Genomic DNA, 22,529 nt, shown 5'->3' with positions numbered 1-22,529 from the left:
TAGCAGATTTCATTCCTCTGGGCCTGGGATGTTTAAAACTAAGATGGTGGATGTCATGGTAAAAAAGCACAGGTTATTATGCCTGGGTCGCTTTTTGTGGAAATTTTTAATTTAATGCATTTGTTTTACATTTTTGTTTTTTTTTGTCACTAATCTCATTAGGAGCTCGGGACAGTTATCACAGTATACCTGAGCTGGGATCTTAAAATGCAGGAGGATGTCGAGTTCACGTCAGTTGCTTTCCGAACATCAGACGGACAAAAGCAACATTTCCAAAAAGCATGGCAGTACTAGAGAGAGTGGTAAGACAACTGTCACACTTTCACTCTGTACAGCACAACCTTGTGATCTGAGCCTGAGCACAGTTATATAATCAGTCATGGGCGTTGTGTGTTTATGTAATTCTGAAGATCTGCATAGAAACCCTAAGTGAAACCCTATTGGCATCCCCCCTATTTTGCACCCCTTAGAAAAAATCTCCACAAACACGCCTAAGGTGGCTTGTTGCTCTTAGCTGACCCCTTAATAGATTTAGAGTGGTTTTTAGGGGTAATTTTCACCAGCTTATGCAGACCAGTTTATCAAACTCAAACTAGCAAACCACATTTGACTATTTTAAGTTTAAGTTAATTAGTAATGATGGGAACTGTTCGATATAAATAGTATGTATGCCATTGTAGGGTTTTTAGTGCATCTGTAATGGGTGTATTGGTACGATTCTTAAAGTGTCTAGGTTGATATTGCCCACATACCCTTGCAGAAGGTGTTCACGTGGTTCACCGTTGATGTTTCTGTTGCAGAAAAAAAAAAAAAAAACTTAGGCAGGAGACAGCAGTTTTAAATGTATGTAAGCTAAAAGTGTACCATAATCTAGAAAAACACACTAATTACTTATTAGTGTAAAACTATGTAAAAAAAAAATATGTAAGTTGGGATAACACTATACCGTTTCAAAGGTTTTCGAGTTCAGTTAAGACTTTTTATGTTTCATTGAAGGCTGTATCTTATTTTGATCAAAAATACAGAAAAAAAACTGTGATTTGTGAAACATTATTGCAATTTAAAATAAACTGTTTTATAGTTTTTTTACTTTTAACATAAAGTATTCCTGTGATCAAATTTGAATTTTCAGAGTCATTACTTACTTTCAGTCTTCAGTGTCAGCAATGATCCTTCCAGAAATCATCTAATATCCTGATTTATAACGCAATTTGTGGAAACCGTTGTGCTGCTTAATATTTTTGGGGACCTGTGATACTAATTTTTACAGGTTACTTTTATGATAATTAAATAGTTAAAAAGAACCGGTGTTTATTCAGACAATAGAACTTTTGTGTTACAAAATATACACTACTATTTATTCAAAATTTGGGGCACCGTACATTTTTTCTACTTTTTTTTTTTTTTTTTTTTAAACAATCAATGTTTTTATTCAGCAAGGATGCTTTAAATATTCATCAAAGAAAAAAGTATTACAGGTTCCAAAAATATTAAGGAGCCAGTTCAGTTCAACACTGCTAATAAATCAGCAATTAGATTGAATTTCTGAAGACCATGTGACACTGGAAAACTGTAAGTGATGGCTGAATAAAAATGAGATAACTGCATTCACAGAAATAAAATTATATTTTAAAGTATATTAAAATAGGCCAAAACCAATATTAGACATTACCATAATATTTGACAAATATAACTGTTTATTATTGATTTTTTTATCTGTGCATGTTTTCTTTCTATGGTTTTAGTTTTAGTTAAACGTTATAACACTAGTTGTGGTTTACAATGTCTTGTATACCGTAATTTTAAACATAATTTTTCATAACTGATGTGCTCTGCAGAAAAATCGGAATATTTGTTGTCATTGTTTTACGGTGTTTGTCACGTTCAGCTGCATCGCTTGTTGTGTATCCGTGCGGCGATGAGATCCAGGAAGAGCTGACATTCTCACTGTGTGGTTCACACGGGGTGATGTGAAAACCAGTGTCAGATCAAAAACAGGGCGAAGGCCACTTTGAGGTACGGGACGCCATAATACGGGCAAATCCCTCTATGGGACGCATGTTTCAGACTGGATAGTTCAACCGCATAAACTCTCTCCCTGAAACCAGACAATGACAAACCAGTCAGGGTAAGAGGAAGAGAGTTTTCCAATCGTGGCTCAGATTTGCCACTATTTCAAACAGTTCTTTCAATGCCACGCGATCCATGAGAAATCAACTTATAACATCTCCTTACTGACCAGAACTAAAAGTTATACTTCCGATCCCGTGTTGTATTGATGTGTGAATCTTAACATTTTTAAAATTCCATATCAATTTGTTTCTTAATTTTATCCTTGAATTTCTCCTCTGCTCTCAGGGCGGAAGACAAAGGTCCTAAACATCGGTATTCTGGACATCTTTTGCTTTGAAAACTTTAAGAGGAACTCTTTTGAGCAGCTCTGCATCAACATAAGCCAATGAGCAGATCAGTTCTACTTCAACCAGCACATCTTCCAGCCTGGGGAACAGGTACATCCTGTCTCTGATAAAGAATCATTTTATCCAGTCTTGGATTGTTTAGGGGAGCTTTTCTATATACCTTTTGGGAGCATTTTATTTTTTATTTTTTTCTAAGCATAACCTTATTTCCATCTAAATGGTGGTAACACCTTATCATTTATCGTTAATCACAGTGTTGTGAGAATGGAAGAAGAAGGGGAGTGGAATATTCAGTTTTCTTTTGACGCAGACAAGCGTGGCAATTCCCCAGACTGACTGTAGCCTTGAGGGAAAGTGATTTGGTGCCTCTAAAGGTTTGCAACTAACCCACATTAGATGCCTTCATATAAATCATCTGAAACAAAGGGTTATGTCAGGAGCCGCTGACTTTTAGCTTGTGCTTCTATAAGCAGACAGAAAATGTACTGCTTTAGGTAAGCGTCTTGGATGTGATGGCCACATTTCTGTGGTTGATGCATAATTTGGTTTACTTTATTTTACAGTGCGATGTACCTACATGTATAATAGTGTACTTACAGTGTATTTATCTAAGAAAGTTCTGGTAATACAAGGTAACTACATGGGGTAGGGTTAGGTTTAGGGGTAGGTTCAGGGGTAGGTTCAAGGTTAGTACCGAGTTATTACATAGTTGTACATACATATAATTGTAATTTCTAAAATAAGTACATAGTATGTACACAAGGAACAGGACTGTAAAATAAAGTGCTACCCATAATTCATTAGTATTTATATGGGTAAATCTCACAAATATATTTGTGTTGCTAGGCAGTTGCTATGAGGCAAGCACCACTCATATTCTGTGTATACAAATGTGTCTACTTTATTTTATTTTATTTTATTTTATTATGTGTGTGTGTGTGTGTGTGTGTGTGGAAAGAAAGAAAGAAAGAAAGAAAGAAAGAAAGAAAGAAAGAAAGAAAGAAAGAAAGAACGAAAGGAAAGAAAGAAAGAAATGTCTTTATTATGAGATTTTGGGAGAAAATTTACTTATTTTATATAATCTTTACTGTATACAGTAAAAACTTTGTAATATTATTTTAGCACTTTCATTAATGCGTTATTTAACTAATATACATAGCAATGCAATTCTAGGGTTTTTTACACTAATGAGAATGTGGAGGAAATGTAATTTCAAATAAGATCAAAAGTCAAAAGTCCAAAAATATGCTTAATTATCTTACAATACCCTTCTATTATTTTAGATTTAGTTAGTTAATTAGTTAGTTAAAGTTAGTTAGTTAGTTTGCAAATAGTTGAAATTAGCTGAGAGCACTCTAGTGAGTACGTGGTAGCCTGAATAAAACATTGTGTTTTCGGCTTATTTTTAAGGCTTCAAATCTCTGTTGTGTTTGCATCCAGATGCTTTTTTGCCATGTCAGCAGCAGTCGTTAGGCTATTCCGTTTACTCTAAAACGGTGTAGTCAAAACCCGAAAGCTAGTTTCCCTTGCATTATTAAAAAAAGTTTCCATGGATCAACACACAACATTTTCGAAAATGATTCGCGTTTATGAAGTAAATCCACACTTTGCTGAAAAAGTGTTAGCAAACTCTTGAGCAGCAACAACAGTACCATGTACTCCACCATTGTTGTGTATGTTTGTTCGCGCTTGTGTTTAAAATGACATGTACGCGCATGTCTACCATACCTAACATCGATTATAGTAATATGCATACGCCATGGACTTCAAAAAACTTGCACTTTGAAAACCCATTTTCAAAAATATGCGCTTCCAGGTCCACAAAAACGATGTTGTTGCATGCAAAACGAAAAGGCCAAAATACAATAAAAAGTTTCCAGTTTTGGCTTGAAAACTCTTGTTGCGTAAAAATGCACCTTACTGTCCCAAAAAAATTTGGAGGTTCCCTGTTCGGCAGGATGACTTTACTCGCAAGGCTAAAAGCTCAATCCACACCAGAGATTGGATATCTTGACAAGCTTCTGTATGTGTGTTGATGCATTTCGCCGGTGAATCTAAATAAGGTCCATGTGTGTATTATAATTTATCAACATGGCAGTCTAGAGGACAAGACAGACATGGACACTTGTGCTTTGGGTTGGGTGCTATGCTCACAGGAAGTCATCGTGTAGCAGCTGGTATTGCCTGGACAACACAGTGTAGCCTGTAGATTTAGGAGGTTACAAACTCAGGCATCAGCTAGGAGAAGCCTGCAGTGTTGTTCGAAGCTTACAAATATAATGGATAGATGAACAGAAGTACGTTTCCCCACGAGGAGAAATTCAGGCGCAAAACAAACAGCAGCGTCAAGCGTAAAGGTCACAGACAACATCACATTCAGAGACATAGTGCAATCAAACAAGACATTTCAAAATATGAAATGCATTGTCTCATAATAAAGAGTTTTCTTTTTGACCATTTTTATGAAGAAATTGTTTTCGCATGACCAGAATTTTTACTATAGCAGCAATGATTGTCTTGTGCACTTGCAGTTTATTCTGGCCATTTAGACAGGAAGAGAATAACTCGATTGACGTGGATAGTGACCAGTCGTGGTTTATTTTTGTTTTTTCATGCCATTTTGGGGGTCATTTGCTGTAATTTTTTGTCTATTTTTTTTTTTTTTGCTTCCTCAAACTACATAAAATACTGATAGTTTTGCATCTGCACTAATGTTCCAAAAATGTGGGGGCGGAAGATTTTTTCATGTTTTTAAAAGAAGTCCCTTTAACTCTCCCAGGCTGCATTTATTTGCATTAAAAACAGTAATATTGTAAAATATTATTACAATTTAAAATAACTGTTTTCTATTTGAATATAATTTATTCCTGTGATACAAAGCTGAATTTTCACATGAAGTGTCATGTGATCCTTCAGAAATCATTCTAATATGCTGATTACTGCTCAAAAACATTTATTATGATTTTTTTTTATTGTATTTTGTTTTGGATTTGTGAATAGAAACGTTTCAAAGAAATAGATTTATTTGAAATATGAATAATAATTTTAAAAGCTCTTTACTGTCATTTTTGTCAATTAATTGCATCCTTGCTGAAAAAAGAAAGAAAAGCAGTAATTCTTAATAAAATAAAGTAAAATAATTAAAAACAAAACAGAACAAACCTTTATAAACTTTTGAATGGTATTGGCATAAAACATTCAGATGATTTGATTCTAATAACCTTATTAAATAATGTAGATTTGGTGCTCTGCAGGATGAGTATTCTGAATGAAGACCGGGATGCCTTGTCCGAGTATTGATTGAATATGAATTGCTAACCGGCCGCTGCTGGACCTGTTCCTTCAGACGCCCATGGGCATGTTAAGCGCTACTGGATGAGGAGAGGCGCTTTCCTCATTTTACGGACTGAACCCTCGTCGGCAATTTCCTCACCGCATCTGACCTTCTCCCTGAAACATCATAGAGGCTTTTCGCTTTAGTTTGTGTGGTTCAACACCGAGTGTCGTTGACCAGGGACCACTACACTCTGTCTCCTTCACGTCAAACACACACACACTACACACACATATTTTACCTGCAATGGCAAAGTTTTCATCTTGCTTTGCGTCCAGCCTCTGGAACTCCTCAGTGGGAATCTTTGCCTGCAGCTGAATGTTACCAGGCCAAGATAGATACCTAGCTGTTTTCCCATGGACTTGGCTATTTGCTTTGGGGTACTGAAGAAAATGGATGATGAATTCATTTCAGTGTGTATCTCATGGTATCACGAATTGATAGGAGTGGATTAATGTAGGTGTGGGTCGGGGGGGGGTCGTTGCCCGAGGGGACAAATGTGGTGACCAATGGAGGCGGGCACATGAATGCATGAACGGTGACATAAATGATGGAATGATTAATCGGCAAACTTACAGTACAATATCGAAAACTAATTACTGACATGACTGAACTTGTGAATTGGATTGAGTTGTTGTGAATGACCTCATAAGTTAAACACGCCACCCCCAAAAGTGTCGTTGTTCCGTTCAGAGACACAGAATTTGAGGACAACTTTAAAGCCAAAAAACTTCGTGCGGACCCAAGAGGGGTTGAATCTGGGCTTTGGAAATCCATCACACTCAGGCCAAGTTAGACACTAATATCTTTTAAATCGGTGTGAGTATTTATATCCTATTTAGTTTCTGCAATTGTTTGTTTTTTTTCAAACAGACACAGAGTGAGCTCAAGTATTCGGTTATTGGGATCGCAGCTAATCGAGGGGGTTTTTGTTGAACACACAAAAAAAGGACATTCCCTTGACAGGGGGATCATTCACATATGTCTATAAAATAAAAGGATGACGAATGGCGGGGTTTACACAGCAGTGTGTTACGCACATTAAAGAAACATTTTGGATTCCTAAAACACAAGATGTGCGTTAAGAACTTTTCCATTCTTCTATAGTGGGGAGAGTGGAAGAGGGAGGAAGAAAATGAAACCAGTTGTTAAAAAACAGTCTGATTGTTGGTAGTTATTTTGGTGAGTACAACTGATTAACAGAATTTAATCTCGCTACACCGCCACCGAGTTAGAGTGGGGTCTGGTGTGAGGGTGTGTGTAAGGACGTGACAGGAGGGGTTATGGTGCTACGTGCTGCGGTCTTGTCTTCGCCGTGGTTGGTTAGGATTAGACTCTAGAATGCCGGGGGGCGGTTTTTCGGCTAAGAACGCAGAGATTGGGGTCGGCTCGCCTGCGGCGTGTGTGGGGGGGTCTGCTGCTGAGGTGGTGGGCCCAGAGAAGGAACGTGGGGGGGGTGAGTCTGGAACCTGGGTTGGGTGAAGTCCGGGTGTGCTCTCGTGTTGGCACGTAAGATAACAGGGTGTTGGCTTTGACTGTGTCGTGTGGGTCGCGGGAAGTCTCGGGCAGTTTGTAGGGGCTGGGGTCTTGCCCGGGGGAAGGTCGGGCTTCTGGGAGATGCCTTCAGGTTCTGTCCTTGTTGTGGGGATACGAGGAGATTTTGGGATTAGGTGTTGTAGGTGGGGGTGGGGGTTGCTATGAAGTCGCGTCACTGGGCAGGGGGCGCGTCTATGCAGCACGGTGCTCTAGGCATGGCGCTTGTAACGCGAGGGTCTGTGCTGTGTGGGTGTTGGTGTGCGCGGTGGGGGTTGTCTCGTCGTGGTGTGTAGAGTAACGATTTGGTCTAAAGGCGAGGGACCTCTGAACAAGTGTGGGTGGGGGCAGGTGCAGGCGTTGCATCATGGGTGTGGTAGGGCCGGGGGCGGGGGGGGGGGGGGGGGGGCCAAGGGTCGTTCAATGAGGTGTGTTTGTTAAGATGATTGATGGAGGTTTTCATGAGGCGGTACCAGAGCGTGAATAAAAAAAAGGAAGTGTTGTGGGTGGTTGAGCCTGGTTGGAGGAGCCGCGGCGGGGGGGGGTCAGGGGGTGGGTGTTTTCGCACTACTGAGCTTGGGTAATAACAGTGCCTGGGCATGGGTAAACGTGGTTTACAGAGGGGGGAGGACGCGACAACAAAACCTTCAGACGCGCGGAGGGTGCAAAGTGCAGAGGATTAAGCCCGGGCCCAGAGGTGCGAAGGGATAGCCAGGTGGAGGGTGGGAGGTGCTAGAATTATTTGAAAGTGATGGGCGGCGCTGAGGAAGACGAGCTTGAGATGGTTGGGCCGCGAGTGACGTGATGCACCCCCATTGAGGTGGGGGTGGGGTAATTAGGGGCGGTAGTCGGGTGCAATTCAAATGTCAGTTCAAGTCAAGAGGCAAGGAGAAGTTGATTGGGCGAAGCGTATAGAAACAGTCTAGATCATTAGACTAGCGCTCATGTCGGAGGCGCGTAGAGAGAGATGGGGTCCAAGGCACACAATAGAGTAAGTGAATTTTTGATCTGTGGGGCGGCCGGTTTGACCAAAAAGAAAAATAAAAATGCAAGGTGGGGTTGTTCATGAATGGTCAGGAAGGTAAAGTGGGGGGGCAAACACGATTGTATGGTGGAGCGACAAAGGAAGTTAACACGTGGTTTGACAGACTTAAAAACAGATGTAATGTGTGGATGTGACATGGAGCGAAGATGGGGGTTGCAGCCACGGAACCGGAAAACAAATAGGACGTTGTGGTTTCACAGGGATGGTGTAAAAGTGGAGTTAAGTAAGGTGTACCATAGTTTTGGATGTACATGGACATCATCGTACAGCGACAGGGTGAAGTGAGTAGAACGGGTATAATATGGTAGGTCTAGGATAGTTTCTATAATATATATATAGAAGCGGTTATGATATCTCTATATATCAATAAAAATAACAGTGAGACAGGAGTGGCCCGGAAATTTAGCAAGAAGGGTGGCGAGGAGCTAAAGGCAACATGGCGGGCCCGCGCTCGCGAAAGGTTCATGCAGAAAAGTAATCACCACCCTTAAAACATACAACTTTACGGTTCAAACAACCTGTTTGAGTAGAGAACCAGTTGTTATGGTGAAGGTTTAAAGATGAAAACCCACAACAGGGGGGCGCCCGTGCAGATGTGTGTAGATAGAAGCACACGGACTAGTCCGGGAAATGGGTTAGGGACCGGAGTGACAAGGGTTGCTAACAGTAGGGACCCGGGAGGCTTATTTATGTGACCGCACTAGAGAAAGCAAGACGTGTGTGGTGTAGTTTGCGCTTTAGCATGAGCAAAGCCCAAATGGGGGAGATAAAAGGTCACATCGAGAAGATTACACGGTCATTATAGGCCACCACAACATCTCACAGAATGGGAAAATCGACAGGCAACAAACACCGCATCACTGTCTGAAACGTTAGCATGCATTGACGCGTTAAGGGGCTGCAACGTCAAGAGCGCGAACCTGAAATGCATAAATCAACCGAACGATAAAAAGGAAAAAAGCTCTCTCAGAATACGAATACGCTATGTTGACCTCTCAGAGAGCCCCCGAAGGCAAGAGAAAATCCCGTGACTACGTATGACAAGAGTGACTAGAGAAGAGCGTACCTAGCGCGCTGGACTGACAGAAACGAGTACTCGATTACGACATGGTAGATATCACTGGGGTTGGAGTGTTTCCAGGGTTCTATAGCTGGGATTTGTCAACCTAAGCCTCAGTCCGACGGCTTCCGAAAGTGATTACACTAAACTTAAAGAGCCATTGATGAAAGCTGATTTAATCTGCAGCGACTACCAGAAAACCACGGATGACAACATACCAAAGAAGAACACGAGACCAATATAACCTAAACACCGAAGCGTTGCGCCGAGTGAAACATTTAGCTAAAGGGTTACAACTAATGAGAACGAAAAAGTGGATTTATTCGTGGAAGAACAGGTGCGCTAATCTAATGCCATATCAACAGCAGATTTCTAATGTGTTGGTTATCGCAGTTAAAACGCAGATATTTGCCCTGACCGCGTCTTCGTGTGTGAAGGTAACCTGGCTCACCCTAAAGGCAAAGGCTTGCGGATCTGCTCGTATGCGGTACACAACAAGCCAAACGCACGGGGCACACTTTACGTTGCCACGGTAAGCCATTTTGGACCTCGATTCGTCCGCCGGTCCGTATAGAGCTCCTAATAGGGGACATGTTGTGATGGTACAACAAACGAAAAAAAATAACAAGACAAAAAAGTAGGATGGCAGGAAAAAATCAGGTTTCAGTGTAATTCCCTTCACTCGACAAAACATTGCATTCTCGCTAAAAACTTTGGCTTCACCTTGGCTAAACGTAGTAATAGGTTGTTTAGGTAAAACATAAATTTCACAATTCTGTGCTGTTTGGTGAGCGAAACATCGTATTTATCATAACTGGGAACACGGCTTTGCGATAATGATAAATGTTTAGTAACAAATAGAGCGCAGAGAGTGATTCTTCAGAAGGGATTATTTTTTGGCGAAAAAAGGTTGTGTGGAATTCACCAATTTATCGTAAGAACGGCACATGTTGTTGTAAGAGATCAGCAAATGTTTGTGTTACTTAAATTATTATTATTGTCTGCATACAATTTTTTCAAACATACCCACAAAACAAAGATATGAAGACTAAATGTTTACAACACAAAAAAAGGACATTCTGCACAAGTTTCTGGGCGGAACCATATTGTGCAAGAGTTGCAATGTGGTTTGGAGTGAGCGCAACGTTTCTTGGAATTTTTTTGGTAAATGCAATCGCTTGTGCGATCGATTGCAAATGTTTTTGCAAATGAAAATAAGTTTCTCTGCGGAACGCAGTAGTTTTGTAACATGTTTTGCATCTCTTTTGAGAGAGATTGCCAATGTTTTTGGCTGAGAGATCCACAAATGTTTTCTGAGGTAGGACTCGCAATAGTTTAAAAAAGTGGAATGCAATAGCTTTTTTAAGAAAATGTAAATGTTTATGGTAGCAAGTGTACGCACAGTTGCTCGGCTGTGGGAACACAGTAGGTATTTGCGAGAGGATTTGCAAATGTGTTTGTGAGCACATGCAACGATGTTCGTCCTGGAAACCCCCTCTGCAAAGGTAATTTTTTGCAGAGATTGCTAATGCGTTTTGTGGGCGAGACACAACGTATTTTCTTGGAGGAACAATAGTTCTGTACTGCAAAGATTGCTAATGTTTGTTGGAGTGACGGCAATGTTTGATTCAGTGGGAAGCCCTGAGTGTATTGTGAGAATTGCAAATGGTTTGGAATCAAATTGTAGATGTTTTTGTGATTGAACACAACCGTTTCTTGGGAACCACATCGTTTTGCAAGAGACTAGCAAATGGGCTTGCGAGCTAATGCAAAAGTGTTTTTGGGAATGCAATAAGCTGTGTAGCTAGATTACAAATCTGTATTGCGAGCTAAAGCAAAGTTTCTGCAGGGGAACTCATTATTTTTGCCAAAGGTTGCAAATGTTGCGAGAGTTTGTTCAGAGTGAACAAAACTTTCCTTTGTGAAACACGTGCGTTTTGCAAGACATCACAAATGATTTGTGGAGAAAACGCAGTGTTTTGTTTCAGGTGGCCCACTAGTCCGGGTTTTGTGAGAGTTTCCAATGATTGCGAGCGAATTGTACTGTTTTTGTGGAGTGTGAACTCAACATTTCTGGGGGGAAGCGGCAATAGTTTTTGGAAGAGATTGCAACATGTTTTCTGTACGTGAATGCAAACATTTCCTTGGGAGAACACAGTAGTTTTGCAAGAGATCACAATTTTTTTTGCGAGCGAATGCAGAAGTTTTTTGGAATGCAATAGCTGTTGCAATTAGATTGCAAATGTTTTGGCGGATCCGCGAACAGAAAATTTTCTCAGGGGAATGCAGTATTTTTTCAAGAGGTTTGCAAAATCTTTTGTGAGAGACTCGCAAAGATATTTTGTGAGTGAACGCAAAGTTTTTATGGGGGACACATTAGTTTTGTGAGAGATTGCAAGTGTTTTGCAAGCAAATGCAAAGTTTCTTTGGAAAAGCAATAGTTTTTGCGAAAAGATATCAATGATGATAAATGAAAACGTCAAAATGTTTTTGGATTGAACAGAGTTTCTCAGAGGAAAACACAATACTTTTGTAGAAACGTTGAAATGTCATTTTTCATCCACCATGTCCTCTTAGGGGCTCCATATGGTTCTGCTTATTTCTACTCTACCTTTAAGATCTCTGTATGTAAATGCTACTTCTTTCTCCGTATAGTTTGTTACTGATTGGGATAAACTTCAAACAAAAATGCTGAAGGTGGCTAGGTGTTGATGTTTAACGATGTGGGCGCAGTTCATAAGGTAGTGGGCTCACTTTTTTGCTTGGCAGCGACGTTCAGTGGGTTTCACTTTTTTGGAATATTGACGTAATTTTTTCTTTCGTCACCTCTATTTTGTCTCTGTCTTTCCACACTCCATACCCATCCATGACATTTCCATTCCTCATTCTATAATATCTTCTGTCTAAAGCTGGAGGGTCGTATGTTGTTCAGTAGTGTATCATTCAGTGAGGTAATGATCCTGTAGTATTTGTGCTGTACATTAGAGACGTGCTCATAGAGGATATGCCCTTTTGCCAGCCGGCACTTGCTCCTCTGTTTTGGGTGTCTGTTTGTGTATATATATGTGGGTCTTTCTCAGAAAACTGTGCTTTTTTATCATTTTATTTTGAAAAAGTTACTTCTGAACTTCTCGGGAACTCATTGTTCCCACCTCAGGCACAAATTACCATGGACAGTACTACCGGTAGACATTAGCTGATCACTTTAGGTTTGATGCATCCTTAACATTTTTGAATTTGTGGTGTATACAAATATATATATTTCCCCTTTTAGTTACTATACTGTTAATCCCAATATTTGAGGGAAAAAAGTTGTTTCCTGAAAATGACCCATGTCTGTGTGAATGAAACATTATCTTCTCAATTTGACCCTACCAGCTGTCTAATAGCTAGCTGCATTCTGTAGATTTGACCTGATTTTCAGCTTGAGTTAGTTCATATAATACACATTAGAATTGAGTGTCCTGTGGAATTTAGGAGAATTGCCTTCATGTGTTTATGTGCATCGCGCATTTTTAAAACATCTACTTGTGTTCCAAGTTTTATGTTTTTTAGCATTTAGTTATTATTCCCAAGAGACATTATTAGAGAACACATGATCTACTTAGAGTTCATATTCAGGTTGCACTCTGAAATGAATGAGGGTTTTTTAACACATTGAAATGATGTCTTTGATGAAGACCTGCATACATTACCATTCATTTGCATATTTAAACATGCTGTTCTTTAGAAAATTTACATGAAATTCCATCCATTTTAGGCCGTCCCACAGTAAATAAACGCAACCTGTGTCAGTGTGTGATTCTGCTTTGTGTTCCACACTGAAACACCTTGATACTATAGCCTGGTGAACTATTCATGGCCCTTTCAACAAGGAATTTGGCCTTATTGATGATTGTCATAAGTAATTTAATGCGTGTTTGATTGCTTTGCAAATTAATCCTGCAATTAATTGTCATGTTATTTCTTTACTATATATCAAATCAGACCGTCTTATCACGATTTTTGCATTTTCTTTTCAGTTCTTCCTCTCGGAAAAATTAACTCCCCACCCATGACAAAACAATGCTTGCCTTGCCTGTTTGACACTGTACAAACGGTGATTGTGTTTACCCTGTCCTTTGGCGTTGTTTGTATAGATTTTCCAAGAGGAGACATGCATGAATTTATTATAAACAGATAATTTTATGTTTACAGTATATAAAAGACCCCCAATATCCCTTAGACTTTCATGATCACGTTTTCAGCATGCTGAATATTTTTTGTTTGCAAAGGCGGAGAGCATAGGAGACACCACACATCACCCCAGAGAGACCACCAACATGAAGACTCAAACTGTGGCCTCTTACTTCAGAGTAAGTCTTTTTAGGACCTAATAATGATAAAAACCAATAAAAATTGTCACTCTTGAACCAGTCGTGCTTTATTCACTGTACTTTGCAGTATTCTCTAATGGACCTATTATCAAAGATGGTGGCAGGCCAGCCTCACTTTGTGCGTTGCATAAAACCCAACAATGATCGCCAAGCCCATAAGTTTGATAGGGAGAAGGTTCTAATCCAATTACGCTACACTGGTATTCTAGAGACGGCCAAGATACGCGCATTCTCTTCAACAACTTCGCATCGCTCTTCAACCAACTTCATTGAAAGGTTGGACTGATACTACATATCACTGTGTCTCAAGGGCATAAACCCCTTTCCACCTAAATGGTGTTTATATTGGTGCTGGAGCCATGATACTCTGCCGACCCGTCCCATAACTGTTTCAAATGACTTGAGGAAGAGAATACCTGGATGGTGTTGAATACATAATCCCCCTTCAAACAAAACCATCATGGAACCCATTATAGCTCAGAGGATCTTTGGTCTTAGTTTTAAAAACTGATTTTAACATCCAAAGTAACAGCCATCAAAACTGGCAAGAACCACCATTTAACAACTAATAATAGACCCCCACTTCCTATACCAGCACTAGCACATTGGTGGTGGAAAGGGATTGCACTCTTTAAAACCATAATTTCTCAAAAACTGTTTATGTTCAGAGTTGCCTTTTACTAACCATTGGTCTTTTCAGATATTCTACTATTAGCATTTAGAGCCAAGTGAGGAGCCAGCAGTGAAATACTGAGACATGTGCTGTTATTTTGGAGAAGGCCAAACTAGAGAACTGGTTTTCTGGGAAAAACAAAGGTTTGTGAGTCAATGGCATTAAGAACTGTCATTGTTGGTTACAATCAAGCTCATAAGTCTGAGGTTATGTGTTCAGGTATTTCTTAAGTATTATCATGCGGGAGCAACTGAATCTGATGGTGAGGCAGACCACAGACCGAATTGTTCTGGTCCAAGCATATGTACGGGGGGCTGGCATTTAAACGATACCCGTTTGATTCTGGAAAAGCGAGAACAACAAAGTGCTGTGGTGTTGCAGTCAGGGTGTGGCTGCTGATGTTGTTTTTGTTGTTGACTAGATGTTAAAATGCAGAGACTACTCTGCTGAACAAGCTCTAAAAGCTCCTTTCTTCTAGCATATCGAGGACACAAAGTTAGGAAAAAGAGTGGCTGATGACAAAGCAGCAAAGCAAAGTCAGACAGCTGGGTATCACACAATTCCAAGCAGGGTAAGACAAAAAATATAAAAATTATTGAAGAAACTGAATTAAATGAGGTTTACCGAAGGAAAAAGACTTGCACTAATAGTCATGGCCATCTTCTATACAGTTTGCATAGGAATATCTGGGCAAGGCAGAAATACAAGGAGTGGAGCTAGATGAGAAGAACAAAGCTGCTGCAAAGATCCAAGCCCATTACAGGGGACACAAAGAGAGGAAAAGCTTCAAGAGGAAAAAGTAAGTCCTGTTCTTATCCCGATGGTTTTTATCCTCCTACTTGTAGATTAACTTAGAAATAAAAAGCAACATTTTCAATCAAAGGTTCATCATTCAGTTTAAAATCCATCTCATCAAGCTCTTTGTCCTATTGGTTCCTTGTTCTTCCAAGCATTGTCTTCATGTGCTAACCGTAAAATTAATACTAAAGTCCTAGAAAGGCCATTTTACCAAATTTGCAAGATAGTATCAATTGCAACAGCTATACCAACTTGTGTTGGTATGAAAAGAGAGAAGGCGTGAAGTGAAACTAGAGATGCCCAGTAATACGGTGATATTGACAACCTTGAAGAGTCATGAAGGTCACTGTTACACATGAGTTAAGCTTTCCATCAAAATTACTTGGAACCAATTGGTCCCCGGATCATTTTTTGTCCCCACACCATGTTGTGTGCTGTATGTGTTTCCATGTAGTGGTCTAACGTACCATGAAAAATTAGGGCAAGTAGTCTGGTGACGTAGGAACCAATGGCGCGCACGCGAGGAAATGCTCCTCCCATTTTTTCATACGCAAATTTGGTGGTCTGCGTCCCCGTTAGTTGTGGACTCAGGAGTGTGAACTCCCAGGGACAGGACGACACAAGTCTGGTAATTCTGCAAAATAAGGGGAACAATGCAGCATCAGTCAGCACGCCGCATTGGCTACTGCACAATTTCCCTTGCTGTATTTTACATATAAAACGAAATATGGATATCAAACACACCACTGCTTCTTTGCGTTTTCATTTAAACATAGGGTATTAATAGCCGCAGAGAATGTAGTTCAGGGAACATACATACATACCATATTTAATATATTAATAGAATAATAGAATACAAGACTAAAGGAAGACTTATTATAGATTTACCAAAACTACATTATTTATCTCATGTTTAATACCACTACAGAGACAACTCGGGGGAGCCAGCGGCAAAAATGTCAAAAGGACTAGCCAATTTGAGGCTGCTCTCGTCCGTATACATGAGCCCTGAGCGATTGTATACTGAGCGATGTACTGAGCCCGATGATCATGTAGACCTCACATCTCCGAAATACAGGGAAGCACATTTTTCAAATAGTTTTTTGTCTTACAATAAACCACAGATTTGACTTTTAAACAAACTATATTCTGCCTGTTAGTACTCTTACTTAAACTACATTTCATGGACACAATAACAGTAATAATTTTGAACATTATACGAATAAATGTTGGTTGAAAAGATGTTGCGTCGAACTCAACAATCTGCATGCTCAGGCGCCCAAATCCCGCAGCAGCCGAAAGTTCAGGACCGTTGAAAAAAAAAATACGTTGAGTAATACCTCTGAGGGGCAAATTTTTCACCCCGGAACTTTATTTAGATCCTAGGTTTCTTGCCTGTGAAAACACACCCAGTACTGGCCCAAATTCCATAGGTCCTGGGGAAGTTCCTGCAGTGGAAACAGGCTTATACAGTAGAATCAAAGAATGTCACAGTGCTTGGTGTCTAAAGTGATTTATGAGTTATTTACAAAAACAGGGAAAGCCTGCAGCAGGGGCAAAATGTGAGCTGACGAGGAAGTGATATGATGGAGAGTGACGGGCCGGCCCCTCAGATCGTCGAAGGTCCAGTTACAGAGGACACATCCACAGGAAGGAGGTGGAAGTGGTAACGGATGATAGCTGATGGAAAAGGCTGCTGTGTGTGGTCCCCAGAGCAACTACCGAGGTTACAGGGAAAGAAGAAGGACACGGAGCGTCGGGGAACGTCCTCAGACTTTAAGACAGGGGGGACTGGGAGCTGGTCGTTTCCTCATCCACCCCTGAGGAGTCCACCCCTGGAGAAGATCTGGATTGCTGTACAATAGGAAGTACAGGAGAGAATGGCGGAAGAAGGGAAAGGAGGCTGAGGAAGACGGCTGCCAGGTGGAGGAGATGAAAAACAATGAACAGGAACAAGGCCTGGGGCGGCCCTGTTATCCAGAGCAACGTCAGAGGTCATAAAGAACGTAAAAGACTCCAAGATGAGGGGAAGATGCCAGTGTGAGGAAAAGGAAGGAGGACAAAGAGTCCTCCATTTGAAGAGGAGCTCCCTATTCCAGATCCACCATACCTCCATAAGAACTGATGGAATTCACTGAGGACATGGAACAGGAGGATGAGGCTCCAGCTGTACCACCAGGAGAAGATGAAGAGGCCAAAGCCGCTGTGGTTCTTCAGAGTAACTTCCGTGGCCACAAAGAGCGTAAAAGGCTCCAGGAGGAAGGCAAAATCCCCAATAAAAAGCCAAAAGAAGATATGGCTAATCCAGATGCTTCAGAACCAGACATTTCTCTTGAGGAACTCCCACCACCTCCATTAGAATTCGAGGAAGACCAAGAGCTAGATTCCAGTCAGTCTCTCCAGGGGGCAGATGAAGAACATGCTGCAAACAACTGTTTTACCAGAGAGGCCACAAAACAGGAGAGCAAGGGACTGAGAAAGCGAGAGAGAGAAGGAGCCACTGGAAAAGAGCAAGAAATGGTTGAGGAGATGGAGAACAGGAGATGGGGAAGCTCTGGACATCCACAGATGTTCAGCTGAGCGCGGGACACGGAAGGGGGTAGAAAGAAAGAAGAGAGATTCTCAACGGCTGAGTAAGCCCAATATTATGAGGGAGCAGGCAAAAGCCATTAAAATACCAGAGCAATTTTAGAGGTTACAAAGGACAAAAAAAACCTGAAAGCCACCATCGACAAAAACAGGATGAGGAATTGGAGTCACTCTGCAAACAGGTGAGGGAGTTATTTTGGTGTGTGTGTGTGGTTTGTGTGTGTGTGTGTGTGTGTGTGTGTGTGTGTGTGTGTGTGTGGTGTGTGTGTGTGTATGTGTTGTGTGTGTGTGTGTGTTGTGTGTGTGTGTGTGTGGTGTGTGTGTGTTTGTGTGTTTACCCCAACAGGACAAATGTGTTCATCATTAATAATCACCCTGATTATCCAATCCAGACCTGGACTAATTCTTTCAAAGAGTAGCATCCTAAATATAAATACTTTGATTTAAGATATCCATTCTTTTTGCCGTCATGGATTTTTGAGGCTTTACAGCACAAATTCATCATTTGATAACATTCTTCTGTAAACCTGCTTCTAGGGCACAAACCCAGGTCTCTGAAGATTTCTATCCTGCAATGCAGAAGACTTAAATGAAATTATCATACTTGCCCTCTACCAGCTCAAGTTGGGGGGGGGTCCAGCGAAACATGGGATGTTGGTGAAAGGACAACCGCTTTTGAATGGCTACATGGGCATAGCTACCAGCTCCACCAGGGTAAATGTCTCTCATAAAATTTTTGGTCCAGTCCATGTTGTCTAACATCTTAGTTATTGTAATTATTCTCTTATGTTTTGTTGACTTTCAAACATATACTTTTAAAAAAGAGTGCACTTTTTAATGATGGCTCAAATTAAAAGTTTGAATTTAAGGTACATTTTAAATCATTGTTTTAATAATAATCTTTTGTCATGTTTTTTAAGAAGTACACATTTTTTTGATGCACATGTAAAGTACTTTGATTATAATTTTAAACTGTGATGTGTGTTATTTAGTTTTACATTCAATTCAGGTTATGGTTTAAATGTTCTAATCAACAACAGGTGTATTACAATATAATTTATCCATGGACATACATGTTTCGTAGAATATGCATAAATGTATGCTTGTCAGTTACAGGGTGCAGTACATTTGAAATTCAAAGATTTTAAGGTGTTACAGTATATTATACATTTAAAGTGTTCGAGTAATAATCAGTGTAACTACATCTGCTTACTACATGTATATGGTTAGGGTTTGTCTTAGGATTACTTTGCATTGTAATTATGCATAATTAAATGTTATTTAAATAGTAACAGTACATGTAACGTGTAACAAGGACACCTTAGAATAAAGTGTTACGGGAAAACCTCTAATCGTAATATGAAAATCTCCTTGCAGTATACTTGTAGCTGTCAATTTTTTATCAGAACGTAACGTTTTCCTTTTCTCTAAACAGAGACTGGATTCTTATCAAAATTGAACACATTCTAGGGCCAATGGCCAACATGCAAATTGGGGCTCAACAAGATGTGTCCTCAGAAAATTTCCCCCAGTTCTGAGCAAATTAATACTATTCATTTTGATTTTTGTGTTAGCGAAATAGTGTCTATTTACTTTTGGGGGAGGATAATTCTTGGGCAGTATTTTATTAATTTTCCCTTGATCTTGCACCTTGTGTCTAAACGAAACAGATTATTCTGTCAGCAGCTTGAGGATTATGGTTTCTGTCTTGTGTGTTGGACAGATGTGTGGCCTGGCCTCCCTGATGGATCTGTTTTCCTCTGTCACATAGTCTATTAATCTCATCTGTGGAAAGCTGAACTTCTACAAATATCTTCCTAAAAGTGATTACATTTGCTTCATAAATAAATGGCGTCATCTGCCCCATGTTTTATATTTAATTGATTATTTGTGGACGTCAATATGTCTTTGGAAAACAGCTCCACAGTCAAAATAAATACATCTTAAACTGAGTCTTTCTGTATGGAAACAATTATTATTGTAACAAATATTCTTGTTTCCACATAGATAGAAGTGCCCGACTTGATGAATTGGCAGTCAAGTCACAATTTCCATGTACATGAAAGGTCTTTAAATGCTAATCGCCCATATTTGCTATGCAAAAAGTGCCCTCGGCAATTACAGCAAGCATTAATATTAAGAGCCGCAAATGGCTTTTGCTACTTACCTCTGAAGCAATCAACGAATTGCTGATGACCTTTCAAAAGTGTGAACACATTTTCATAAATATGACAAACTCTCCAGTCACCGTGCCCGCCGCTGGTCCTGGTGGGCAATTGATTAATTTTCGTTATACGCCGGACCTTTCTACATGATAAAAAGCGCTTGAGTTAGCAGACAACTATTCACATAAACAAAGGTCATTTTTGTACCTTTCGGTGTTGTGATTTGCAAAGAAAAATCATATTTTGATAAACGATATGTATTCTGTACTGTATCAAAGGTTTTTTTTTTTTTTTTTTTTTTTTTTTTTTTTCTTTTTTTTTTTTTTTTTTATATGAGTGTTACACTTTTTTGACATTATGCACTTTTTGACATGACTTGTACTTACAGTGTACTTACTAGCCTAAGAAAACAGTAACTTGGTAACATAAGTGTAGCTACAGTGGATTAATGGTTTATTTTCAGTGGCAGGTTAGGTTCAGGGGCTTTAGTACCTACTTATTTAATTTCATAAAATCAATGTTGTTAAGGCCCTAGCTTTATATTTAAGGTGGCCTTACTATGTACTTACTTATAAATTAATAATTTTGGTTGTGTATGTATTACATCTTTTACATTGTGCTACTTGTATTTATTTAAAAAAATATATACCTGCATGTAATGTAATATTACATCTGTAAATTTATTTCTGTAATTGCATTTATCATACACGCCAAACGAACCTGCTCAATAGCAGATCAAAAACGTTGTTTTGGTATTACTTATTTTAACAGTATTACTTTTTTAAAATGACATGTACATACCCTGTTATAATAACAACAAAACTTTGCATAATTACAGCAGCAAGTAGCCCTAAGACAACACTATAGTCCTTAACCTAACCCATATAGTGAGTACATGTAGTTAATTAATATGACTCAGAACGAAATATATAACGTTACCTGTTACTGTAAAAATAAAGGACCACCTTGAAATAAAAATGTAAACAACCGTGTTTTGCAAACATAATAGAACACACAATGAGTACAATTTGATTTAAGTATACAGTAGTAGTAGAAGGCCACTTAATAAAATATGTATGTATAAAGTGGAACCAAATTTTATGAATTAGCTTTATCCATAGTTTTAAAATACTCATCATACTTTATTAACTGAATAACATGTAATTGAAAGTATTTGTGCCTGAGTCGAAGTAATTTGAATGAAAGAAAAGCAAATGATTCTTGGAAAATATTGATTTGTATTTTTAAATAAATCTCAAAAATAGATGCAAATAGTAATAATAAACTCTGCCCTATATTTTTTTTATGTATAGAAATTTTCTACCCATTTCATTAATGTAAATACACATGGCATGATCATTAAGTTTTATTAGTCAGTTTATGTGTAATCAAATGGAATGGGATTTTTTCAAATATATATTCCATACTAAATATTTTTTGGATGTGTGATTGATGGACGACGGATGAGGAAGAAGAGAAAGGAAAATAGGAAGGGAGGGGGGGAAAGGAAAAAATATAAATGTTATTTCCCTTCTCTCAGTAATGGAAGCGTATACAATATAATTAATTGTTGATTAATTAATTAATAATATCATTGTTGTAAACTAAAAGGTCAATTTTTACCCAGTTGGTGCAATATGTATTTTTCTGCTCTAGAAGTAAAAGGTTGTTTTTGTTATATTCGTTACGTAGCAACCCCCCTTCTTGCTAACACGTCAAACTTGTTGGAACCCCACCACCCCCACAACCACCCACACCCCCACCACACCCATAACCCCCAACACCACCCCCCCAACCCCCACCCCCCCACACCCCCACCCCACCCCCCCCCCCCCCACCCCCCCAGACCACACCACCCCCCCCACACACCCACACCCCCACACCCAACCACACCCACCCACCCCCGACCCCCCCACCCACCCCCCCCCCCCCACCCATACAATTTATTTAAGTCCTCCTGCACAGTTCAAAGTGAGCATTTCAATATCAGGAAATTTATGAGGTGAGGTTTCAGTATGCAGCTAGGGATTCTGACTGCCTTAGCGCAAGGGAAGGCCCATGTAGACCAATAGACAGCAAGGAAAAGCTGGACAAGGTTTGTGTTGTGAGAACAACAGGCTTCATTATTCATTTCCTTACTTTGACTTGTCTATGGTCAAGTGTTGGAAACATGGGTTTGGGATGACCTGGAAGGCCATTTATTGATTGATTAGCAAGGGCTCAAGGGTTCAAAAACTCGCGCACGTTTTGTTCGATAAGAAACAAAGGGTCCAAATAGTCAGCGGTGATGTTGGCGTGCTGATCATGTTCTGTCTGTGTGTAGCAGTGGGGCTCGCCACCAAGGGATAGAAGTTGTTATTCACAAAGCAGAACCTATAAACACTCAGACATAACGGTCACATACTTGAATGGGGCAAAGGGTTTTTTTAAAATTATTGACATTCAAGGTCACAATATTACATTTTCTGTGGGTTTTCAGGCCTTTATTTTTCTACATCCAACAGGAGGGACCAAACAATAGAGCAAGTCTTGACGA

The 22,529-nt window shown here is 39.7% G+C and overlaps 1 pseudogene; it reads left to right on the top strand.

The window, feature by feature from the left end:
* LOC109086620 overlaps positions 1-17,819 on the top strand; it is a 67,892-nt pseudogene extending 50,073 nt beyond the window's left edge.
* The last annotated feature ends 4,710 nt before the right edge of the window (positions 17,820-22,529 follow it).

Source organism: Cyprinus carpio, unplaced genomic scaffold, assembly GCF_018340385.1.
Source record: "Cyprinus carpio isolate SPL01 unplaced genomic scaffold, ASM1834038v1 S000006818, whole genome shotgun sequence".
Lineage (NCBI taxonomy): Eukaryota > Metazoa > Chordata > Actinopteri > Cypriniformes > Cyprinidae > Cyprinus > Cyprinus carpio.
The sequence above is the reverse complement of the archived record's forward strand: the minus strand, read 5'-3'. Positions and strand labels throughout refer to the sequence as shown.